The sequence below is a fragment of the Mustela nigripes genome, chromosome 2 (assembly GCF_022355385.1).
Source record: "Mustela nigripes isolate SB6536 chromosome 2, MUSNIG.SB6536, whole genome shotgun sequence".
NCBI lineage: Eukaryota > Metazoa > Chordata > Mammalia > Carnivora > Mustelidae > Mustela > Mustela nigripes.
This window is the reverse complement of record NC_081558.1, coordinates 67,713,257-67,727,806: the sequence shown is the minus strand read 5'-3', so window position 1 is coordinate 67,727,806 and position 14,550 is coordinate 67,713,257. Positions and strand designations below refer to the sequence as shown.

Genomic DNA, 14,550 nt, shown 5'->3' with positions numbered 1-14,550 from the left:
TCGCTAATCATGATACCCTCTAGTTCCATCCACCTCGTTGCAAATGGAAAGATTTCATTTCTTTTGATGGCTGCATAGTATACCAAGGTGTATATATATCACATCTTCTTTATCCATTCATCTGTTGATGGACATCTAGGTTCTTTCCATAGTTTAGCTGTTGTGGACATTAGCTATAGACCTTTGGGTGCACGTGCTCCTTCAGATCACTACATTTGTATCTTTAGGGTAAATTCCCAGTAGTGCAATTGCTGGTCATAGGGTAGTTCTATTTTCAACATTTTGAGGAACCTCCACGCTGTTTTCCAGAGTGGCTGCACCAGCTTGCATTCCTACCAACAGTGTAGGAGGGTTCCCCTTTCTCCGCATCCTCGCCAGCATCTGTCATTTCCTGACTTGTTAATTTTAGCCATTCTGACTGGTGTGAGGTGATATCTCGCTGTGGTTTTGATTTGTATTTCCCTGATGTTGAGTGATGTGGAGCACTTTTTCATGTGTCTGTTGGCCATCTGGATGTCTTCTGTGCAGAAATGTCTGTTCATGTCTTCTGCCCACTTCTTGATTGGATTATTTGTTCTTTGGGTGTTGAGTTTGCTAAATTCTTTATAGATTTTGGACACTAGCCCTTTATCTGATATGTCATTTGCAAATATCTTCTCCCATTCTGTCAGTTGTCTTTTGGTTTTGTTAACTGTTTCCTTTGCTGTGCAAAAGCTTTTGATCTTGATGAAATCCCAATAGTTCATTTTTGCCCTTGCTTCCCTTGCCTTTGGCATTGTTCCTAGGAAGATGTTGCTGCGGCTGAGGTCGAAGAGGTTGCTGTCTGTGTTCTCCTCAAGGATTTTGATGGATTCCTTTCTCACATTGAAGTCCTTCATCCATTTTGAATTTATTTTCATGTGTGATGTAAGGAAATGGTCCAATTTCATTTTTCTGCATGTGGCTGTCCAATTTTCCCAACACCATTTATTAAAGAGGCTGGCTTTTTTCCACTGGACATTCTTTCCTGCTTTGTCTGAAGATTAGTTGACCGTAGAGTTGAGGGTCTATTTCTGGGCTCTCTATTCTGTTCCATTGATCTATGTGTCTATTTTTGTGCCAGTACCATGCTGTCTTGATGATGACAGCTTTGTAATAGAGCTTGAAGTCTGGAATTGTGATGCCATCAACTTTGGCTTTCTTTTTCAATATTCCTTTGGCTATTCGAGGTCTTTTCTGGTTTCATATAAATTTTAGAATTATTTGTTCCATTTCTTTGAAAAAAAAAAAAAAAGGATGGTACTTTGATAGGAATTGCATTAAATGTGTAGATTGCTTTAGGTAGCATAGACATTTTCACAATATTTGTTCTTCCAATCCAGGAGCATGTAACATTTTTCCATTTCTTTGTGTCTTCCTCAATTTCTTTCATGAGTACTTTATAGTTTTCTGAGTATAGATTCTTTGCCTCTTTGGTTAGGTTTATTCCTAGGTATCTTATGGTTTTGGGTGCAAGTGTAAATGGGATTGACTCCTTAATTTCTCTTTCTTCTGTCTTGTTGTTGGTGTAGAGAAATGCAACTGATTTCTGTGCATTGATTTTATATCCTGACACTTTACTGAATTCCTGTACAAGTTCTAGCAGTTTTGGAGTGGGTCTTTTGGGTTTTCCACATATAGAATCATATCATCTGCAAAGAGAGATAGTTTGACTTCTTCTTTGCCAATTTGTATGCCTTTAATTTCCTTTTGTTGTCTGATAGCTGAGGCTAGGACTTCGAGTACTATGTTGATTATCAGTGGTGATAATGGACATCCCTGCCGTGTTCCTGACCTTAGCGGAAAAGCTTTCAGTTTTTCTCCATTGAGAATGATATTTGCAGTGGGTTTTTCATAGATGGCTTTGATGATACTGAGGTATGTGCCCTCTATCTCTACACTTTGAAGAGTTTTGATCAGAAAGGGATGCTGTACTATGACAAATGCTTTTTAAGCATCTATTGAGAGTATCATATGGTTCTTGTTCTTTTTGTTGTTAATGTGTTGTATCACATGGATTGATTTGCAGATTGAACCAGCTTCCAGCCCTGGAATAAATCCCACTTGGTCATGATGAATAATCCTTTTAATGTACTGTTGAATTCTATTGGCTAGTATTTTGGTGAGAATTTTTGCATCTGTGTTCATCAAGGATATTGATCTGTAGTTCTCTTTTTTGATGGGATCCTTGTCTGGTTTGGGGATCAAGGTGATGCTGGCCTCATAAGATGAGTTTGGAAGTTTTCCTTCCATTTCTATTTTTTGGAACAGTTTCAGGAGAATAGGAATTAGTTCTCCTTTAAATGTTTGGTAGAATTCCCTGGGAAGCCATCTGGCCCTGGGCTTTTGTTTGTTTGGAGATTTTTGATTACTGTTTCAATCTTCTTACTGGTTATGAGTCTGTTCATGTTTTCTATTTCTTTCTGGTTCAGTTGTGGTAGTTTATATGTCTGTAGGAATGCATCCATTTCTTCCAGATTGTCAAATTTGTTGGCATAGAGTTGCTCATAGTATGTTCTTATAATTGTCTGTATTTCTTTGGTGTTAGTTGTGATCTCTCCTCTTTCATTCATGATTTTATTTATTTGGATCCTTTCTCTTTTCTTTTTGATAAGTCTGGCCAGGGTTTTATCAAACTTATTAATTTTTTCAAAGAACCAGTTCCTAGTTTCGTTGATTTGTTCTGTTGTTTTTTGGGTGTTTTTTTGTTTGTTTGTTTCTATTTCATTGATTTCTTCTCTGCTCTTTATGAGTTCTCTTCTCCTGCTGGGTTTAGGGTTTCTTTCTTGTTCTTTCTCCAGCTCCTTTAGGTATAGGGTTAGGTTGTGTACTTGAGACCTTTCTTGTTTCTTGAGAAAGGCTTGTACCGCCTTTTCCTCTCAGGACTGCCTTTGTTGTGTCCCACAGATTTTGAACCGTTGTGTTTTCATCATCATTTGTTTCCATGAATTTTTTCAATTCTTCTTTAATTTCCTGGTTGACCCATTCATTTTTTAGAAGGATGCTGTTTAGTCTCCCTGTATTTGGGTTCTTTCCGAATTTCCTCTTGTGATTGAGTTCTATCTTCAGAGCATTGTGGTCTGAAAATATGCAGGGAATAATCCCAATCTTTTGATTCTGGTTGAGACCTGTTTTAGGACCGAGGATGTGATCTATTCTGGAGTATGTTCCATGTGCACTAGAGAAGAATCTGTATTCTGTTGCTTTGGGATGAAATGTTCTGAATATATCTGTGATGTCCATCTGGTCCAGTGTGTCATTTAAGGCCTTTATTTCCTTGTTGATCTTTTGCTTGGATGATCTATCCATTTCAGTGAGGGGAGTGTTAAAGTCTCCTACTATTATTGTATTATTGTTGATGTGTTTCTTTGATTTTTGTTATTAATTGGTTTATATAGTTGGCTATATATAGTTGGCTCCCACATTAGGGGCATAGATACTTAAAATTGTTAGATTTTGTTGGACAGACCCTTTCAGTATGATATAGAGTCCTTCCTCATCTCTTATAATCTTTGGCTTAAAATCTAATTGATCTGATAAAAGGATTGCTACCCCTGCTTTCTTCTGATGTCCTTTAGCATGGTACATTCCTTTCCACCCCCTCACTTTAAATCTGGAGGTGTCTTCGGGTCTAAAATGAGTTTCTTGTAGGCAGTATTTTGATGGGTTTTGTTTTTTTTTTTATCCATTCTGATACCCTGTGTCTTTTGATTGGGGCATTTAGCCCATTAACATTCAGGGTAACTATTGAGAGATATGAATTTAGTGCCATTGTATTGCCTGTAAGGTGACTGTTAACTGTATATTTTCTCTGTTTCTTTCTGATCTACTACTTTTAGGGTCTGTCTTTGCTTAGAGGACCCCTTTCTATATTTCCTGTAGAACTGGTTTAGTCTTTGCAAATTCTTTCAGTTTTTGTTTGTCCTGGAAGCTTTTTATCTCTCCTTCTATTTTCAGTGATAGCCTAGCTGGATATAGTATTCTTGGCTGCATGTTTTTCTCGTTTAGTGCTCTGAATATATCATGCCAGCTCTTTCTGGCCTGCCAGGTCTCTTTGGATAAATCTGCTGCCAATCTAATATTTTTACCATTGTTATGTTATAGACTTCTTGTCCTGGGCTGCTTTCAGGATTTTCTTTGTCCCTAAGACTTGTAAATTTTACTATTAGGTGACGGCGTGTGGACCTATTCTTGTTGATTTTGAGGGGGGTTGTATGCACCTCCTGGATTTTGATGCTTGTTCCCTTTGCCATATTAGGGAACTTCTCTCCAGTAATTCTCTCCAATATACCTTCTGCTCCCCTCTTTTCTTCTTCTGGAATCCCAATTATTCTAATGTTGTTTCGTCTTATGGTGTCACTTATCTCTCTAATTCTCCCCTCATGGTCCAGTAGCTGTTTGTCGCTCTTTTGCTCAGCATCTTTATTCTCTGTCATTTGGTGTTCTATATCACTAATTCTTTCTTCTGCCTTACTTATCCTAGCAGTGAGAGCCTCTATTTTTTATTGCACCTCATTAATAGCTTTTTTGATTTCAAGTTGGTTAGATATTAGTTCTTTTATTTCTACAGAAAGGGCTTTTATATCTCCTGAGAGGGTTTCTCTAATATCTTCCATGCCTTTTTCGAGCCAGGCTAGAACCTTGAGAATTGTCATTCTGAACTCTAGATCTGACATATTACCAATGTCTGTATTGATTAGGTCCCTAGCCTTCGGTACTGCCTCTTGTTCTTTTTTTTTTTTGTGGTGAATTTTTCCACCTTGTCATTTTGCCCAGATGAGAGTATATGAAGGAGCAAATAAAATACTAAAAGGGTGGCAGAGACCCCAGAGAAATACACTTTAACCAAATCAGAAGAGACCCCAAATCGTGGGGGTGGGGGGAGAAAGGGGATAAAAAGAGGTTCAGGGAAAAAAAACGAAACAATTAAAAAAGAAAACAAATTAAAAAATATAAAAAGAAAAATATTTATATATTAGATAAACTAGTTAAAAAATGTTTCAAAAGAAAAGGGCAAAAGTTAAAAAAAATTAGCACAAGAAGAAAAAAAATTAAATTAACTGCAAGACTAAAGAATCATGGGGAGAAAGCCATGAGTTCCGTGCTTTGCTTTCTCCTCCTCTGGAATTCCACTGCTCTCCTTGGTATTGAATCTGCACTCCCTGGTAGGTGAACTTGGTCCTGGCTGGACTTCTTGTTGATCTTCTGGGGGAGGGGCATATTGTAGTGATTCTCAAGTGTCTTTGCCCCAGCCGGAATTGCACCACCCTTACCAGGGGCCGGGCTGAGTAATCCTCTCGGTTCTGCTTTCGGGAGCTTTTATTCCCTGAATGCTTTCCGTAGAGTTCTGGAGGATGGGAATGAAAATGGTGGCCTCCCAGTCTCTGGCCCGGAGGAGCCGAGAGCCCAGGGCCCCACTCCTCAGTGCACCCTCAGAGTATAGCGCCTAATCACTCCCGTCTTCCTGGCCTCTGTCAGTGCTCCGAGCTCACGCAACCTGCGACCGGTTCAAGGTAACCCCGAGCTGAGAGCTCACTCCGCGGCTCTATCTCTGTAGCCGGCTTCCCCATTCTAATATCTGCAAGCTCTGTGACACTCAGACATCCCCGATCCTTCTGTGACCCTGGGGGACCTGGGGCCACACTGACCCCATGTGGGCTTCACCCCATTTTAGCCTCTGGAGCGAAGTCCCTCAGAGGAAAGACTTTTAAAAGTCCTGATTTTGTGCCCCATCGGTCTGCCATTTGCCAGGAGCTGGCCTCTCCCCCCGCGGTCTATCTTCCCGTTGCTTTTGATTCACTTCTCTCCCAGTCCTACCTCTCAGAAAGTGGTTGATTTTCTGTTTCTAGAATTGCTGTTCTTCTTCTCTTCTATCTCCCATTGGATTTGTAGGTGTTTGCAATGTTTAGATAAGCTATCTAGCTGATCTCCTGCTACCTGATGTAGTCTCAGCCTTTTACTTCTCCGCCATCTTGACTCCTCAAGAACCAACTTTTGATTTCATTGATTTTCTCTACTGTTTGTTTCCTATTTCACTGACTGCTGAATTTTCTTTCAGTATTTTCTTTATTCTGTTTGATTTTTGTTTGGTTCTTTTTCTAGCCCCTCTTAATTCTATTTCATGAAAGACTTCTTAGACTAGAGCCCCTAGCTCTTCTAGTGAAGTTTTTATTTGGGGAGTCATTTGGTAATTTTCAAGAACTCTTCCTGGTTTTCTGATTTTTTTCTTTTTTCACAAGTATCTGTTCTTGCAAGATTTTCTTAGTTCTCCCTAAAGGATCCTTTTTAAAAAAAACAAGACATTCTCTCTATTCCCTAAATTGTGTTTCCTCTGTCATCCATTTTCTTCTTTTTCACCTTGGATATGTATGTATAACTATATGTCTGTCTGTGGGGTTTTTTGTTTTTGTTTTTGTTTTTTTTTTTTTTTTGAAGGCTTTTCTCTCAGGTGTCTGTTGGTTCTTGGCTCTGTGTTTGTAATTGAGGATAGCCAATAGCATGGCTTGCTCAGGATAAAGGCAGAGTCTCTGCTTTATGCTGGTTGCTTGCTGGTAGGCTAGATTATACTGCCAATCCTTTAGGGCCAGCGCATGGAATGTGTTGCTGAACTCCTCTTCCAAGGATGTTCATTAATTTCTCTAGTAAAGACCTTTTACTTGTGCATATGATAGTTCTTTTAGCTGTAAGCCATTTGCACACAGTGCTGGGGAGGGAATGAGCCCATATCACTTTCCCCCCATTATGAGAACAGTGTGCCAGTATGGAGCCTTTGCAGGGTTCTGTCAAGTTGGTTGGCTTCTTCCATAGCTGAAGCTCCCACACTCCATCAGGGTGCTAGACTGAATTTCCTATGCTCAGTTTCATCATCCTATATTCTTTCATCTGTTTTCAGATTTCCATAAATTTGTAGAAATTTCCCACATCATCTCCTTCCCATTTCCTTTGTTATTATGAAATTGTAACTTTTATATTTCTTTGCTGTTCTTTGGATGGTCTTTCCAGCTGGTTGTGAGAGATAGATGGGAATCTTACCTTAAACCAATGTACCTCATTTGTTTTTAGCTGTGTCGCATAGACGTCTATAATTTCTACTCCTGTGTTCTGTGCCCCTGGGCAAGTTGTTTAACCACTGTGTTCCTCCATCTTAAAATAGAGCTAGTAGTACCTACTTCATACAGTTTTTGTGAGGACAAAATCAATTACTATATATAAAGCCCTTAGAATAATTTATAACAGAAGTAAGACCTACATAAAGGTTCTTTTTGCTGTGCTTCGATTGTAGCCTAGCTGTTTGTGCACACCGGGCATTTAGCTCTGTGTGTGTTCCACCAGTGCTGTGATAGGTCTTCCAGCTTATTTTCCTAATCTGGACACACGTGAGATCTGTCCACCAGAGATCAACAATGCTGAGGGGAAGCCACCATGCATTCTGGATTTTCATAGAGATACCACGTCACTTTCTGTTCTACCCTCCAACCAATGGTGGATCAAAGAATTCTGTTTTTCATCTTGTTTCTAATCTGATAGATGAATACAGATGGATAATGTACTTCCATCCCTCAGCCAGAGGTTACAGTAATAATTAAATAAACACACTTAATTAAATTAGATTTGTATTTAGAATCTCTAACAATCCTGAGGAGCTGCATGAGGCCCTCTAACCAACCAGGGATCTCCGTGAAGCAAGTCAGGTGGAGGCTGGGAAAGGCCAACTGTGGTGGTGGAAGAGTTAGAGCTCATTCATAGCCAGAAGCACAGGCCCTCCTGCCACAGCTGAGCTTCATCAGCCCCACCAGCCAGGGCCGAGCTTTATGAAGGCACGAAAAACAACGTGCTGCCCATGACTGCTGGAAGCCTGAGCAGAAGCTTCTGATAGCACCAGCCTGCGGTGGCAGCTGAGAAGCACCTTCATCAGGAGCGTCCCACCCAGAGTCTGGCAGCTGCCCTACACCTTTCAGCCATGTCACGTGCTTGCCCACACGCACCTACTCCATGCCCCAAGCTTCTCTGCACAAGTCCTTCTTTCTCTGTGGCCCACAGGCAAGTACTGCCACAGGCCACTAGAGCCATGTTCCATCACCTTTGAGCCTTTTCTCACCCTCAGCCTTGTCACACATGACTCTATCATATGGAAATCTTGCTTACCCCCATTAGTACCACCCACTGTGTGGTGGGTACTAACTGGGTGATGTTCCAGTTTATAATTCTCCCTTTGCTAGGGAAGTGCATGAGGTAAATAGAGGTCTGAAGGCAATCCCAGTCCTTTTCACTCAATGGCACTGACTCCTGAAGGGGAGGGGGCTATGGCCACCAACAGAATAGAACAGAAGGTGAAGATGACATGGTGGCAGGAGGTGGCGGTAGTGGAGATGGGTGGACACAAAGTGAGTCAGGGAAAGAGGTGCCACACTAGGTAGGAAGTGACAGTCAGCCATTGCTCTTAGAGCTATCCAGTGGCCTTGGGGCTAGAATTTGCCCACCTTACACTAAATGGTGCTGCCCCTTTACTATGACCTAATTCCACACAACTCAGGGAGCTCAGAAACTTGTCTCACCCTTGTAGAAACATGGGGTTAGAAGCTCATGGCATATAAGACATTGGTTTAAGTCTAATTGGAGAGTTAATAGTCTGCATTTCCTGTCTACTGCTAATTTCATTTGATGTTAATGGGAATTTTTAATCTGTAAGAGAATCCATTAGAAATATTTTCTGTGTGGAAATATTTTCAGAATATTTTATTGTTACAGTCAGTAAAAGGAAGATGTGGAGTAGTTTTGTGGAGCGAAGCAAATTATTTCAGCTTAAACTCAAAAACTTTTCATTGCTACATTGTCTTGTGCTAAGACCATCCTTCCAAGAAGGGGGAAACAGGTATGGTGGAAACTTTGTTAAACTTCTCCTTAGAACAGATTTTTCTAAAGTGTTTATTAGACCTTTAAGAAGATTCACCTGCTGGGTGCTATATGGCTCTTGTTGAACAATAGTCTCCATTGTCAAGGAATTCTTGACAAGGACTCTGGGATCAGCACTTATAACTGGTCTCCAGGGATTTCATATTTCTATTTTATAAGTAATGAAGGTCACATGTGGCACAGTGGGGATATGTTGTTATCTCCCCCTTTCATAGGTACTAAGCTGGGAACAAAATGAGGGTTCTTGACCCTTCTTCCTGTGTTCATTCATCCACTGTCTTTGTTGGCAGGAACTCAGTGAAAGTAAGGCAGATAAACTTGAGCAATTATTCTAAGATCACACAAAACTTCCATAGGAGTAGGAAATGGGGTTTCTTCAGTCTTGGTTGACCTGATCCTGAGCCCAGTGGGCCCCAGACACACGATGGTACGGCTCTGCCTGTAGCACTGAGCTCCATCTCAAGTGGCAGCTTCTCAGAGCCCATTAATTTGATTTCCATCTGGTGCTGATCTCCTTCTTACAGTCGATTTTATTTGAGAATAGAATTTATAGTTTAGAGATGGAAAACAAAAAGGATTTTGTGAACTAGGAGCCTGTTAGAAACATACATTTATTATAAAGTGAAACATGAGCACATTTTTGCAATAAGCTCTGCCTGTCAGGGTAGGCCCTGATGTGTGTGGTTAGCATTCGGCTAAGAAGTATTTCATGTACTAAGTTATTAATCATGGTGTCAAGTCCAATTCTATAAGAGTCTTTTTATCTACTTTTCTCTCTGAATATTTCAAATTATGATCAAAGGTTTACTCTTTATTAGATTCAGGATTGACTAATTTAGGTTTTGGCAACTGTTATTCCAGATCCTATTAAATACCATTCATGAATTGAGATAATGATTGTACCAAAACGTGTCAAGTTTATAGAATGGAGATACAACTGTTGTGTAATTATCGTGCTACATTATAGATATCTCTGGAGCAAGATTTATAAGTAACAAATAATAGAAAGCTTCAAGTAAGAAAAACACATACCTACTGACTGCATTTCTTTTCTAAGAATACTCTACTCCCTTGCTCCATGATCACTACCTCAGATACACAAATCAAGTTGATCCTATGTCTTGATTCATAAGCATCTTTGCTTGTATTTTATTTCATTTATTCCTACTTCTATGGCACTTCCACACTGGCATCAATGTCCATCCTTTTCTTCCACTCATTTATTTAACTTGTGTTGTTCTGTGTATGTTCTTAAATTTATGCATAAAGTCTTGGGCTCTGAACCTCTAATTATTTTTCACTTATTACTATATTGAAGATGTCCGTGTTACTGTGTGTGTGTGTGTGTGTGTGTGTGTGTGTGTATCTAGCTCATTGTTTCATACCACTGCATAGATTTCCATCTATGGACATCCCAGAATTTATTTGTCCATTATCCTGGAGATGGATACCTATCCTGCCTCCCGGTCTTTGCTTCTAAAGCCTGTGCTACATAAGGATGCACGGCCTGACACTTGCTCCCTTGGGCCAGCCTGAGGGATCTGAGGAGTGGACAAAAGTAGCACATCAGTTTCTATTTAAAGAAATTATTTCATTGTGTAGCAGATATTTAAGTGTTTTTTACATTAATTTTCTCTTTTCATCTTCATGTGTCGGAAATTAAAGTTAACGTTTTGTTTCTGTTGCACTTCGACCTTGCTTTAGGATAGCTGTGCCGTCAGCATATCAATCTTCAGAATAAATAGAGCCTCATGTACCAGAGTATTGTAGTGTGTTCTTATGTACAGTCTTGTTCATCTTTGTGCCCTAAGACTGGACCTAGAGTTAGAGCCTGATGCCAAAAAAGAAAAAAAGGTTTGGAACCAGTGTTTGATTAATTCTGTTGTTATGTTTGGGAATTTTGTAAGCCTGGCTTGCTCAGAGATTCAGGAGATCAACCATACAGCACCCACACAGTTCTGGGATGGTCCTCTCGCGGTCAAGGGGCAAGAGAATAAGAACCAGTGGGTCAGATGGGTTTGATTCAGCTGGTCTAAAGAAGGATCTGTGGGAAGAAAGCCGCCCTGTGGGGCTGGCCCTCTTCCCCCTACAGACCAGCTTGTGTCCAGTGTGCAGTCCTGGAAGACCCTGAGGCCTGTCTGGCTGTCATTCTCTGAGGACTCTTTCTCTGGTCCACCTCTCTGTCCATGCTTCCCTGCTGGAGCAGACCACTTCCTTGACCTCTCTTCTGCAGTGCCCTTTCTGACCCCTGACATTGACCTTCATACCCTAGTCATGCCCTTTGTCAGTGTGTGTGGCCTCTGACTGGCCAGAGTCAAGACTCATCACTGGCCTCAGGAGGCCCTTTGTGCCACCTGACAGTCCTGTGTGTTTTCTTGGCCTGTCCTCTTTCCCACTCTGCTGGATGACAGTGACAAGCCTTCTCATCTTGCTTCCCACTCTCCTGCACCTACACGAGCATCTAACCATCTCTCCTGTTCCTGTGGGCCAAGGCTGTGCACCTATAAGCAGGTCCCACACATGGGCTGGACCCCTTCCCTCACCTCTCAAGCACGGGCTGCTTCTCTCCTCCCTGCTCCTTCCTGTCCCACATCACCACTTCCCGTCCCCAGCAGCAGCACACAAACATGCCAGTGTTTCTCTCCCTTCTTGAGTTCATATCTTCCTCCAGGTACTGCCCTGATTCTCTTTAAACAACGTTCCTTTAGGGGAAACTCCATTTTCACTGTCTCCGATTATTCTACTTAACATTTTCTCTTTATCATCACCCCACCAAAATGCCACTTCTCAAGGTCACCAGTGACCAGCACTGTTGACACTATTGTCATTCCTCAGGCCTCATCCTACTTGACACCCTTCTCCTGGAAACACTTCTGTTTGACTTATGTTACCTGCTTTTCCTCCTGCCTTTTTGGCCACTCTTCCTTAGTATTTCTCTCTCCCTCTCTGCTTCTTGCTGTCTTTTCTGTCTTCCCTGTGTGCATGTGTATGTGCATGTGTGTGTTTGCATATGTACATGTGCATATGTGTGTGTCTGTATGAGCACATGTGTTCCCGACCCCTGAGGCTGCCCTCTGAGGTGAGGCTGCCTCAGACCCCGTCTTTGGACCCATCTCCTGGTCTGCATACATTGCCTTGGCAATCTCATCTGTTATAAGTGCCGTTTAGATGCTTTTGAATCTCAAATTTTTATTCACAGCTCTGTAAACAAAAATTCCTGTTTGACTTCTTCATTAGGGTTAGGTGTCTCAAAAATTAATGTTTCCAAAGATGAAATAAGCTTCCCAAAGCCACCCTTTCTGCAGACTTTTCTGTCACAATCAATGGAAACTTTCCAGTGCTTTAGGCCTAAAATCTTGAGTTTCCAACTCCCCATTTTCTCATTTTCCCATCTGTCTTCAGGCCAATCTGCCTGGCTTCCCCTTCAGAGACAGGGCACTCCTCTCATCACCCTCACGGACCTCCACTTGGTGGGGCACAGGCCACCACCATCTCTCATTATCCCCTCAATGGCCCCTGCTGCTACCCTCCCTCCCTAGTCTAGTCTCAACTCAGCAGCCATCATGGTCTATTAATCACTTTACCCAGACTATGCTATTCCTCCACCCGAAACTTCCAACAGGTTTCCATTCCATGCAATGTAAAGCCTGTGCCCTCACAATAGCCTATGAAGCACCCCAGGATTCAGCCCCATGTTTACCTCTTTCTCATTCTCAGTTCCTCCCCTTCATTCACTGCATTTGAGACATACTGACCCCTCTCATTCTTCAGACAGCCTTTCAGGCCACTGCCCTTGCTTTCCCCTCTAACTAAAGTGCTTCCCCACAGATGTCAGCATGCCCAGCGTTTTTACCTTCTGTGGTCTTTGTTCAACACTCAGCTTCTTGGCAAGGCCTACCCTGGCTATCCTGTTTGAATTTAGCCCTCCCCCCAATACTTCGTATTCCCTTCTTTACTTCCTAAGTGATACTTATCAATCTCTGACATTGTATGTGTTACTCATAGACAGTTTAATTATGTGTTTCTGCATAAAGCTAAGCTCCAAGCAAGTTTTAGTTCCGTTGAGATTCCGCAGCACTTCAAAGAGTGACACCCAGTGTCACGGGTGCCCAGTGAGCATTTGTGATGAATGAGTACATATAGCAGTTATCTTCAGGATGCCCTGTGTGATGCTAGCATAAGGATAGACTTACAGACTAATAGAATAGAATCGAGAGTCCAGAAATAAACCCCCATGTATGATTTTCAGTAAGGGTGCCAAGACAACTCAGTAGAGAAACTATATTCTTCTCAACAAATGGGGCTGGGAGAACTGGATAGCCACATGTGAAAGAATGAAGTTGGACTCCTACTAACACCACATATAAAAATTAACTCAAAATAGACCAGAGACCTAAATACAAAAACTACAAAGTTCTTAGAATGAACATCGATGTAAATCCTTGTGCCATTGAGTTAGGCAGTGGTTTTTTGTTTGTTTGTTTGTTTGTTTGTTTTTTACTTGGGTCATTTGTTTTTCTTTTTTTTAATTTTAATTTTTAATTTTTTATAAACATATAATATATTTTTATCCCCAGGGGTACAGGTCTGTGAATCGCCAGGTTTACACACTTCACAGCACTCACCATAGCACATACCCTCCCCAATGTCCATAACCCCACCCCACTTCTCCCAACCCCCCTCCCCCCAGCAACCCTCAGTTTGTTTTGTGAGATTAAGAGTCACTTATGGTTTGTCTCCCTCCCAATCCCATCTTGTTTCATTTATTCTTCTCCTACCCACTTAAGCCCCCATGTTGCATCACCACTTCCTCATATCAGGGAGCTCATATGATAGCTGTCTTTCTCCACTTGACCTATTTCGCTAAGCATGATACGTACGCTCTAGTTCCATCCACGTTGTTGCAAATGGCAAGATTTCATTTGTTTTGATGGCTGCATAGTATTCCATTGTGTATATATACCACATCTTCTTGATCCATTCATCTGTTGATGGACATCTATGTTCTTTCCATAGTTTGGCTATTGTGGACATTGCTGCTATAAACATTCGGGTGCACATGCCCCTTCGGATCACTACGTTTGTATCTTTAGGGTAAATACCCAGTAGTGCAATTGCTGGGTCATAGGGAAGTTCTATTTTCAACATTTTGAGGAACCTCCATGCTGTTTTCCAGAGTGGTTGCACCAGCTTGCATTCCCACCAACAGTGTAGGAGGGTTCCCCTTTCTCCGCATCCTTGCCAGCATCTGTCATTTCCTGACTTGTTGATTTTAGCCATTCTGACTGGTGTGAGGCGATATCTCATTGTGGTTTTGATTTGTATTTCCCTGATGCCAAGTGATATGGAGCACTTTTTCATGTGTCTGTTGGCCATCTGGATGTCTTCTTTTAGGCAGTGGTTTCTTAAACATGACACCCAAAGTACAGACCACAAAAAGACAAAAAGCTAGACATCATAAAAACTTACAGGGTTTGTACTTCATAGGACATCATCGAGAAAGGGAAAAGACAGGAACAGAAGGGGAGAAAAGTTTTGTAAACATCTGGTAAAGGACTTATATCTAGAATATACAAAGAACTCAATACTACAAAGACAAATAGTTTTTAAATGGGCAAA

The 14,550-nt window shown here is 41.3% G+C and overlaps 1 protein-coding gene across 4 annotated transcripts in view; it reads left to right on the top strand.

The window, feature by feature from the left end:
* The window catches only part of ANO10 (anoctamin 10), a 234,543-nt gene that overhangs the window by 133,800 nt on the left and 86,193 nt on the right, over positions 1-14,550 (top strand). The window lies entirely within an intron of this gene.